Here is an 11,509-nt window from a genome sequence, read left to right on the forward strand (position 1 = left end):
CAACGTTTGATATTCATTTGCATTTAACTACTTTATAAAACCACAGTTACAGCAGTCTTTTGAATTATGTCTCCACTAGCTTTGAAATTCCAGAATTTTTTATTTCCCCCCCCCCCAATCCTTTTTGGAACAAAACAATTTCAGGCAGATTAGATGCAGAATGTGTTTGGTCTTGATAGATTCTCAACTGGATTTTTCCAGGGCACAGATATGCATTGACCCAAACCATTCTTTAGTAGCATTGGTTGTTTATTTAGGGTCATTAGGGTTAACTTCCATTCAGCGTTGGTCCAATGTTGTATTTGACTTTAAGCAGGGTTGTATTTGCGCCACCACAAACAATGTCTTAATACAAATTTGCTGGAGAAGGGACCAAGTTTGATTGGCTGAGCTGGAAAACAATCACAGATGATTGGTTTTTATTCGTTGACTTGTATTAGTGAACAAACTGAGCTCAAATACAAAGAAAGGACTAGGACTAAACCTCTGATTGTAACTATGGTAACTCAACAATCAAACAATGAATATTATTATTTGCACTTTTACGAAGTAAACTTGACAATCCCTTTGAAACCACTTTGAATCTCTTAATGTATCATCTGGAATTATTGAGGCAGTTATAGTCGATAACCGATATGTATCGATATTGTATGTATTATATATATTTTACTATCCTTTCAACTTCTTGAAAAGAAGCTGCTGATTTCACCACTGCCTTTCTGTTTCAGTTAAAATCCCCATGATCCTCCAGCTCTACTATCTCTGTCACTTGACCAACCTCCTCCAGAAACAAATGGCAACTAGATGGAAATAAATATCAGTCGTTAATATCGGCCCAGCCGATACTGACGTTAGTGCCGATACATCGTGCATTCCACGCCCAGGATTTCTTATTATTTTTGCTCACATGTTTAACAGCTATATTTTGTCTCCGTTGAGAAATTAAGGAGGAAACAAGCTGACATGCATAATTTTGCAGCAAATTCTCTGTAACTCCCAGAGGACACCTGGGGGGCCCCCTCAGCTCTGGAACCACCTGTCAACAGCAGGTAGGACATTTAGAGGCGAAAAAACCTCCAACGGCAATCCCATAAGAGCTCATCACAATGCAGAAACACATCTGCTGACATGAGCAACTTGCAGTTTAAATGGATGACGGCGCTCACGGGATCTTTTTTTGGGGGGGCCGGGGATGATATTCTGTTGATCATTTGGCGAGGGCTGCTGTGCCCCATAACCGCAAATCAGATTGCACCGCGCAGACGCTTTCCTTCCCCCTGGCTCCCCGGAGCGCACAGAACAGAGCTTATCCCCGAGGGCGCTCCGAGCGCATTTGTGACAATGTTGTTGAGGTTATATTGAGCACTCTGCCATGCCTGCTGTCATACCCACTCTCTGCAGCTCCTCAAGAACCAATCCACAACGACAGGTCGACATAATAACTTTATAACCGTGAGGCCTGTTAGATTAATCAACAGGCCAAAAAGACGAGTCTTGCATATTGATTGATTACTGTAACACGGTGTTCCAAACACGCATGGCGAAAGCAGGCGGAGCAGATGTCTCCCTGTGGTCCATCAAAACCCGCCGGCTGTTTGTTAGTCCTTGAGGACTTGCTCGGGTTGGAACAAACACCTCCACTGGGGGAGAATGATGAAGGATATCAGGTAGCTCACAATCTGTCATCATCTAGCTCTAAAAGCTCGGCGGTGACGGAGGAGGGGGGGGCAACAAAAATGGAGCTTTTAGCAGACACTTACAGCCAAATTCCATTTGAACCAGAAACCAAAAAGGATATTTGAGGATCAGTAATGTTTGAACTTTCCCTACATCTGCGTCTCTCCCACTCTCTTCCTCTCAGATTCATTCAAGGCTCTTTTTTTTTTTTCCCCTCCCTTTGGGCTTTCCTCACATGGCCACTTCACGTGGGAGTGTATCCGAGTTCTTTCTGTAACAGCATTAACTTTGGCCTTCAGGAAGAAGAACCCACTACACCCCGACCGAAAGGGGTAAAAAAAGGAAAAGATTTGCCTGCGTACCATTTAATCATAAGCACTTTTGCTGTTTGAAGTGCACTTGCCAATGAGATCCAGCACGATGTGATGGGAGGGGGGGGAAAATCTCATCCTTGTTGCTGCAATCCGACGAGCTGTTGATTCCCTACAATCCGGTTTTGTGTAATTCAAGCAGCCAGCGGTGCATTAGCAGGTCAGATCACCCTAAATATGCAGAAAGTTTCTGCAGCTGAACCAGGTGGTGTCATGACGCGCCCGGCCTTTGCTGGATCTCCTGTTGATTTACTGGGATTAGACATGCGACGAGTGTCAGGTTCATGCACTAATAAGGACACCTCTCTGCTCTCAGGGAATAACAAAGTATGAGCACAAGCCGTGGGGGCATGTCACCAGGGGAGCGGAGGTGTGTGTTGAGGGGAAAAGAGAGGAGGGGGAGAAGAAAAACAATCTGTCAGAGCATCCGTCACTCCATCACTGCTGATTGCAGCGAGAGGCATGATGCAGCACAGGCGGCTGGCTTTCTGTGAAACAGCCACTCCTTAACTTAATCATGCTGAGACCCCCAGCGAAGACGGACTATTTGTAAAGAATCCCACTGATTAATGAATATATAGATGCATCTTCGTATGAGTAGACCCAACTAGATTTATAAGCCACTGCCTCAAAGTGTGGCGTTGTTGGCAGGATTGTAAGGCGTGTGCTTGCAGTAGCTTAAAGTTAGTTCACTGTATTAGACTTCTTTATTCTTGTGAATAAAATAAAATGTTTTTAATTTGCAAGCAATGCCTCTGTTAATTCTTCCAAACTGATCAGTGTAAAGGGTTGGTAAAAATGAGAATTTAAAGCTCTTCTGCCGCTCGCCTATAGTTAGTAGCGATCGTGCCACAGGTCACATATGTAAAGACTGAGAAAGGCACAGGGTTTAACTGTTGCATTGCGTGCGACGCCTTAAAAGACCCCCAGGGTCCCTCCATCCAGCAATCACCGTCCCATACGCCCTTGCTCAGGGCTTCCTTTGTAAAAGATGTGATTTGGCTCCAAACTACCCATATAGGTCACACTGATGCTCTGATTGTACAATCTCTTTCTCAGTGGGGGAAATAAAAGGGTTGGGGAGGTGTAAGAGGAAAGAAAAAAAAAACTTTTATTCATTCTAGACTTGCAATCGATGAGACTTGTCTGTGAAGTGGATCAATACTGCCGCCCTTTGAAATCATCAATCACGTCAGTGTTGAATTTAAAAAGCGTAATTAGGAACAACGTTCTTAAACATCCTGTATTGACGTCTTCTTCGCCATGGAGAAAGACACCATTCTGCATCATTAACTTTGTATTATTGCCTGATGGGGCCCCGCTTGCTGCTACTTCCCCACCTGCTGAACTTGGAGCGCTGCATGTGATTGGGCTTTCAAACCAAATTCTTCCCTCTTTCTGCCGCCGCTGATGGGGGAAGTGAAGCTTGCAGGCCTAAATTGGCTGAAGTATTGTAATAAGCCGGGCCTGTTCTGGGAGACGGGGGCCGTGCGGTTATCTCTCACAATGCGCCACATCAGGCGTGTTTGTGGCTCTGAACGTGTGTAATTTTCTCCAGGACAATCACGTGTGATTACTTTTTGTGGCGACTCCACCTTGACATGACATTACGCGGCCGCCTAACACACGTTTTGGAGCGTTCTCGCTAACTCGGCCCAATCGTCGGTGTTGTCCGTCTGCCTCCGTCTGGTAATAAAAGGGTATCAATACTGTGGAGAGGGGCAGGTGGGCGATTGTAATGGAGTAATTTATTTTAGTTGTCACAGAAATATAAGTCTTTGATTAGGGGGCCATACACACCAGACTGCACAAATAGAACATTTCATCAAATCACAAAGCATGTGACACTATTGACCAGGAGTGCTCTCTCTTGGCTTTATCTTTCCCAGCAAGATTCCTAATATAGTACAGCACACGAGGATCACTGAGGTGAGCCAGATAAACACTGCATGTGCAAACAAGAAGGTGTCCATTAAACATAAAAAAAAAAAATAGGCTTTGAGGATTTATTAATTTGTTTTCGTGATTTATTTTTGGAAAATATACAGAGCCAGGCAAAGGTTGTTTAAAGCCTAAAGCAAAGTTTGATTTAAGGGCTTATTTACCACCGTCTCTTCAAATGTGACTGAGAAACCACATTTTGTGCACTAAATACGTGTTTGGTTGGCTCATAAGAAAACAGTGCATGACAGTAATTTCATCAGTGAGTTTGTGGTATTAAAAAATAAAATGTCGTAGAAGTTGACAGCTGCTAAGTAAATTACAGAGACATGGTTATTCCTTTACATGATTGCAAGCAATGCATCTGCCGCTTCTTTTACGTTCTAAATAAAGATCGATTTAACATTAACAATAGTTCACAATTCTTCTCAGATTGCATATGCTTCGGCTGCAGCTCTGAGTGTTTTCAAAACTTCTACTAATTTGTAATTAGTTGATTACCAGGAGCCAGGCTTTATTTTTGTTATATTGAAACATTTTTTTCTTGGACTTTGGCAGCATTTGCCCTCATTTTCTGCTCAGCCTTGTGCCTAATCATGGTAAAATATAGTTCATATTGAGATTAGATTTTAGGTGAGGGATGTCAAACTCATTTTTATTTGGGGCCATATAAAGATTATGAATGTCTTCAAATAATTTATTGATAAAACCTATTAATAAAAATATGAATAAATAGCTTCCGCTGTATTCAGTAAGTACTTCTTAAATGTAGTAATATTAAACGTCTTTTCACATTGATGCAACTTGGCAGTTTACAGATAAAAACTAATTAAGTATTGTTTAAGAACACACCTGTTACACAGATCAACAGAGACAGGAGTACTTTCTATATTTCCTAATATAGAGGTAAGAATATAGAGGTAAGAATGAGAGGTAAATTACATAACAGTAGAGCCAGACCTCAGGCTCAAATAAACTGGAAAGAAAACCTAGAAGCACCCATTGTGAATAAAAAGTAACCATGTATTTTAGACTTTTTCCACATTTAGGTACATTTTAAGTACTGAGAACAATGTGTTTTATTGGGATTTTATGGAATAGACAAACACAAAGTAGCATATAATAGCATGGCATACTTTACAACAACCTTTCACTGCACAGGGCATGTCTCATTCTATTGCCCATTATTCTGTGTAAAATAGCTGAAGCTTAATCTACATTTGTGGAATCCAAACGTTTTGCCTTGTGGGCTAAAATTATAAAATGAAAGTTCTCATATGCCTCAAAAACTGATTTTAAAATACACCGAAACTAACTTAATTTTTTTTTCAAAACTCAACAGCTTTTATATCATTAAAACATACAATGCTTTAATGATGTAAGCAAATTGCTCTGATTTTTGTATTAAAATTAATATGCAATTCCTGTTAGATCTGAAGTACTTTCATCTTATTAAAAAAGGCAATTTTCTTCAAAAATGCTTGCTGCAACCTAATAACTGCCTGTGCTAGTCTGTAAAATTTGCATCATTCTTGAATCGCAAAATCATGCACAGGTGTCAAACTGTTACGGAGCCCCCTGGAGGGCCACTGCCCTGCAACTTTTAGATGTGCCTCTGCTGCACCACACCTGAATAGAATAATTAGGTCAATAGCAGGCCTCTACACAAAGAGAAGATAATTAAGCCATTTGTACATCCCTGCTCTCTATTGTCATAAAATATGAAGTAGTGAAGCCATTGGTGGTATTTTTCGGGAATTTATTTTATTTTAGAAAAGTAAATATTTAAAATGACACGTATCTTTTAAAACCAACTGCTAAATTCGCCATTTAGCTCAGATAAGTCGGCTGTACCTTTAACGCTCTCTGTCGCACGGCTCTGTTTGGAACGCACCTGCCAGTGCGCATGCGCCGGAAGTTGGTGCCGCAGACAGCAGCAGCAGCAGTGATTCGGCCAGCGCAGGGCGACGGCAGAAAATCTGTCCGTTTTAAACCATGGCCACGGTCTAAAATGATGCTTTTCCCTGAGGTGAACGGAGGGTAAGTTCCTGCGTCTTTTTCCCGTGTTTGCTGCTCGATGCCGTGTGACGTCCCCCTGAACCGAGGCAGAAATATGAGGGGAGGCTGGGAAGGCAACAATGGGACTGTGTATGTTTCAGACTGTCTGGCTAGCTTAGCCCGGAGCCCTGGCAGTCAGCTGGCACTCTGACTGGCAACCTGGAGGTTTATAGCTTTCTGCTGACCCCGTTTTATCCCGGCTTATCTGTTGTGAAACCCCACAGCAACGCTTTGGCTCTCAGTACTGGCATACATGTTTATAGGCACACGGGGAGCCTAATTTTATCATTGCAAGCTGGTGTTAACTGAGCGAACTGGGCTTTTTAGCTAGTTGTATTTTGTGATGTGACACCAACCCGCAGGGGATTATTCATTCGCCTGCTACAGGATTGTCATACGTAATTTGCACTACACATACAGGCAGTTTTATACCACTTCTCCCAGGATGTTTTTTTTAGACGAAGTGTTAAAAAAAAAAAAAGCTTCATTGAAATAAAGTTGAGTTTTTAAAAATATTACATTGCTCAAATTTAAAGTGTGTTTCGCTGGTGATATTCCCTAAAATCTTCGGGAAGTGGAAGCAAATATCCAGATGCGAGTGTCAGCCCTGTTCGCGGCAGACGCGGGGATGTGTGCGCTGTGCAAATAGCAGCTTTACGCGCAGCGACAGAGGAAAGTGTTTGCACCTGCAAAGGCAAGTGTTAAAGGTGATAACAAAAGGTTGACGTCACCGGGCTCATCCTGATCCTGCCGCACAACCTCGACCACCGAGGAGGAGGAGGAGGAGGACAGGAGAAGCAGCTCCGGAGCAGGAGAGCTCTAATGGATCGTGTCTGGAAGGAGGAGGACTATCTCTGATCAAATTTCGGGTATCCTAAGGGCGCACTTAACTAATGGGATCCTATCGATGTCCCCCCTCCTCCTCTTCCTCCTCCTCTCCTCCTGTGAGCTTGGTCTTTAGACGGAGGAATGTTAATGTTGCCACAGCCTGTCCGTGTTGTCTTTGGCTGCTCTGGGTCCGCTGGCTCCGTTGATGTGATCGCTCTGTAATGTCACGGATTTTATTGAGGCATACCGCAGTATAGAGCAACTCCACAGCGACTGATGGGACCGGGAAAGTCTTACCCTCGGCTCAGGGTAAGATGAAGCTGGATTAATGTTGGGTAGGAAATGATCGGAGGATACCAGCTGTTCTATTCAGGACTGTTATTATTTGTTGGGGAAGCGGATCCATAATGACAAAATGCGGGAGAAGGATCGTGTTTGTGTTGACCAGTGTGCGGCGCAATAAAAGTAGAAATGCACCGATCAGACTTTTCTGGGCCAATACTGATTTCCGACTTTTTTTCTGTTATCCAATAATTGTGCTTTCATATAATAAGAGAAAAAAAATGATAGAGAGGCATTTTAAACTATAATGGAAAAATGAAGAAATTTTGCAACATTTTCACATTCATGTTTTGAGGCATCTTTCCTCACCCTTTATGATTTTTTTTTTTTTTAAACAATTGAATCTGAAGACTCCTGAGTCATGACATACTGACGGCTCAATATCTGGGCAGAAGAGACGATATTCCTCAGTAAAATGTCCTGCTAATCCACCTCATTTGCTTTTGCCACTCCTCTAAGTTTAAATCTCTTTCTGTAAATGCTCTAAACATGAAGGTTTAACTTTTTAATAATAAAAAAAAAATTAAATATATTTAAATGCAGTACTATCCACTGGAATTTTGTAACTGTAAGTCATGACCTCTATTCCTGTCTTCAGTCTATTTTTGTTTTGCTGAAATGGTCATTAAAGTCAATTTTAACACTTAGATGTAGCCTAGCATCAACAAAAGATAAAATTTGTATCAAACGCATCGTGTTCAGTTTGTACTGTGTTGATTCATTTTCAATACCAACAATGGGTCCAATGGTTTTAGAATGTTGTACTTCAGGCAGTTCAGCATATGAGATAATTGAACTGTCTACAAAACCAATCCTGTATCTTCTCATTACTTTCTGTCAGCTTCAGTTTCTAGCCCAAATTAAAACCAATCAATAAGGCAATATTTTACAAATCTGCCTTGGTTTATGCATCAGGACGTCTTGAACTGGATGTTTCTACTGGTGTAAAAGACGACGACAGGAAGTGGTAGGAATTCGATGGTGCTGCATGTTTTTTAATGACTTGCCACACAACAAAACGTATTCACGTGTGATTTCTTTTTAAAAATTGCATTTCTTATTTAATGGAAACGCCACAATTGTGAAATTATTTTTATTTTATCGACAATGGCAAAATACTGAAAGTTTTGCACACTTGTAATGGAACCCCAGCTCTGAAGTCAACTACTTTAAATATTGCAACTCTTTGGAGTTTTGCTTAACTTGCCTCAGAACCTGCAGTTTGATACAGAAACGACAGAAAGCCAATCTGTGGTCATGTGACAAAGCAATTCCCCCCCAAACACAAAGGTGAGACTGTTTAATTTATGGCAGCATGGAGGATGGGCTCAGTGATATCCTGTGCTTGCTCAAACAAGAGCCTGACATTACTTGCCCCAAAGTGCAGTTTTGCAATGTAGCTTTCTCCCCCTACATTTTCCAAAGAGCAGATAATTAAATTTCAGACCTTGTTGTTGGGGAAACTCGGGTCCCTCGACTCCCTGCAATTATCAGTGTAGAAGGAAACCGTCTTTACGTTTGAGTGCTATGTTTCCCAGCACAATGAAGATTAATTAGGTCTTAGCAGCAAATTACTGTAAGGCCTCTTCTCATCTGTAAAGCGCGGCTCATCTCTAATGACGACAGCCTGACAAATTGCGCACAACTCTCCGCCCGAAGATGCCAGAGATGCGTTGCGACTCGGAGGTCAACGGCGGTTAGGAGCGCGGTGGTTCTGGTGCCGCAGGTGCGACTTCCCCCCCATGTGCTCGCGACGCTCTGAGTCTGAAAATGACGTTCATGTTTGCCCTTAGTCATAAAGCCAGGCAATCAGTCCGAGTGTCGGAGCACCTGGTTCGTTTGTTCGTGTCACGCTGGCCAGCAATGCAGAAAATTACTGCGTTCCACCAAATGGAAATACCACTTGAATGCATGTGTTAATTAGATCTCTGCGTGGCTTTTTCAGAGTGCCTCTCCTCCTCTGTCCGTGAGTCATGTGCTGACTCTTTGACCTGTCACTGCAAATCCAGAGTCTCTGCTGAGGGCAAGCCGACAGAAAAGCAAGCTCGTCTTGTTTTTTTTTTTTTTTTTTTTTTTGGGTTTTTTTTTTTTCCCCTAGGAAGATACTGGCAAGTATATTTGAGCATATTGATTTACACTGTGGTTTAGGAGGGTGGTTTTCTCAATAAACTTTGGCGTGGCATTGTGACTGCTGATCCTTCTCAGTTTGCTTAAGGGGGATGTTAAAGTGTTGCAGAAAAAACAAAGGTAGGTAAGGGAACAGAGTACACTATGAATGTAATGCACACCTACCTAGCTACACCGCCATTTATTACAAGCATTCATAAACATTTTTTCCAATTTCATAGGATAGAAACCACAAATTTTATTAGATTTTATTGAGAGTCGATGTTTTAGACCAAGCCAAAGAGACAGTTTGGGCCTCAGTTCAGGAAAATAAAGACTGTCTAGAGCTGGAAATGTTGCATGACATTTTTAGGAGAGGAACATTTTTTAAATAAATTCTTATGGTTGTTAATATAGTGTCACCATTTTATTACTGTTTGTAGGTTTTAAAGTGAAGAAAAAGGTAAAACTTCTGGAAAAAGATAATGGATACATTGTCATCAAAAACAAACATATTATTATTTGGTGTCATTCTGAACTTCAATGCAATTATTCCATTAAAATTGTGAAAACCTGCATTTGTTGTTGTATCTTTATTTTCAGCTGTTTGAGCCACAGGTTGCAGACTCCCGTTATAGACCAACATAGAGTAATGTGCAGCTATGAAGTTGAGATGCATTTGTACTCGGTCCCCTATTTTCTAACGCCCCCATATAAAATCCAGAGGTGCTTTAGAAGTCACCTGATCGGTAAATAAAATCCACCCAAGTGTCAGGATGTTCTGCGAATACCTCGTTCTCAGGGAGAAAGTTGTGAAGTTTAAAGCAGGTTGGAAAACAAGCTGCCAAGCTTCAAATATCTCATCAAGCAGTGCATAATCATCTAGAAATGAAAACGGGATGGCACGGTCGCCCAGAGTAACTCTAGACACAGCAAACGCGTGTTCTGGTCAGAAGAAACGAATACTGGTCTTTTTTTAGCCAGCCAGCGAAATGCTACATGTGACGGATAACTGCCTGTAACCACGGTGTTGGCTCCATTATGCCGCGGGGATGCTTTTCTTTTGCAGGAACAGGGAATCTGGTCAATGGGTGCACACAGTGAAAGGTCACTCTAGAGTCTGTAATAGAAGTGAAACTAATGTTTTCAGGTAATCTCCATCTTGTATATGACTAAGAAAGAAAACCGGATGTAGAGGTGGAAAAATTGTAGAGCCTTTCTTCCCTAAGCTTTAATTTCAAGAGGTTTTACCAAATGTTGCATCAGAATCTTGGATAAAAAAAGGACGGCACACTTGTTAAACATTGTAAAAACTATTTAGAACCACATAATTTCCCTTTCACTTTGAAATTATGAGACATGTTTTGTTGGTCTATCACACAAAATCTGATTTAAAATACCAAAACAGTTGCAGATGTGTAGGTACTGTGTTATAAAGCCTATTCTTTGGAGGCAGGCGTGAATGTTGCTTGGCTTTCGAAGCTAAAATAAAAAAATAATTCCAGTGGATTGTGTTGATGCTTGGCTGTTTTGTGTTGCAAAAAGGTTTTTCTCGCCTCATGGCAGCCCAACAAGAACCCCAGCGTTAGGGCTGTGTCGGACAGCAGTCATAAGAGGATAACATCAAAGCTCTGCTTTATTTCTCAGAGACTACAGAGCAGTCCATGAATAACAGATCACAAGGTACAAAGAGTGAACCAGAGAACTTGAGCAGCTTTTCATGTTTCAGCTGTTGTTGGAAATCACAGGGGGCTCATTAAAATACATTGATTAGTAACAGTTTGGACTCTGATTGTTGACTGTGAAATCGTTCGACTAACCGGCGTACTTTTTTTTTTTTTTTTTTTTTTTTTTTTTGATGTGATGATGTTCCGAGCTGAAATGAGCCACTTGGCTGGCGCTCGTTTTGAGTTTATTCAAAGCCAGTGATTTGGCGTAGGGTTTTAGTGACGGTACTTGAATTGGAAATGTGTAACCGCGTGCCCTCCCAGATGAAATGCGTTTGATTCTCTCATATTCCAGCAGGAACCCATGCATGCTAAATCTCACAGGTGCCTGTGTGCTTGATGTGCATAGCAGGTTTTCACTTTCCTCACCTAGTCATTTTAGAGTAGCGTTTTTTTTTTTTTTTTTTTTTTTTTTTTTTGGTTTTTCCCCTTTTTAAAAAAAGGGGAGAGGGGGGGGAA

The 11,509-nt window shown here is 41.5% G+C and overlaps 1 protein-coding gene across 2 annotated transcripts in view; it reads left to right on the forward strand.

Annotated features, from left to right (window-relative positions):
• Positions 1-5,945: 5,945 nt before the first annotated feature.
• Positions 5,946-11,509, forward strand: part of fam222ba (family with sequence similarity 222 member Ba) — a 54,476-nt gene continuing 48,912 nt past the window's right edge. Inside the window, exon 1 of one of the 2 annotated variants that reach the window (XM_015047639.1) lies at positions 5,946-6,029. The gene's annotated coding sequence lies outside the window, so the exon portion shown is untranslated. Of the gene's footprint in view, positions 6,030-6,858; positions 7,185-11,509 lie in introns of those variants that run through there. The other variant, XM_015047640.1, reaches the window with a different exon arrangement.

This window comes from Poecilia latipinna, unplaced genomic scaffold (genome assembly GCF_001443285.1).
Source record: "Poecilia latipinna isolate Pla-1442-1.1 unplaced genomic scaffold, P_latipinna-1.0 Scaffold837, whole genome shotgun sequence".
NCBI classification, from domain to species: Eukaryota; Metazoa; Chordata; class Actinopteri; order Cyprinodontiformes; family Poeciliidae; genus Poecilia; species Poecilia latipinna.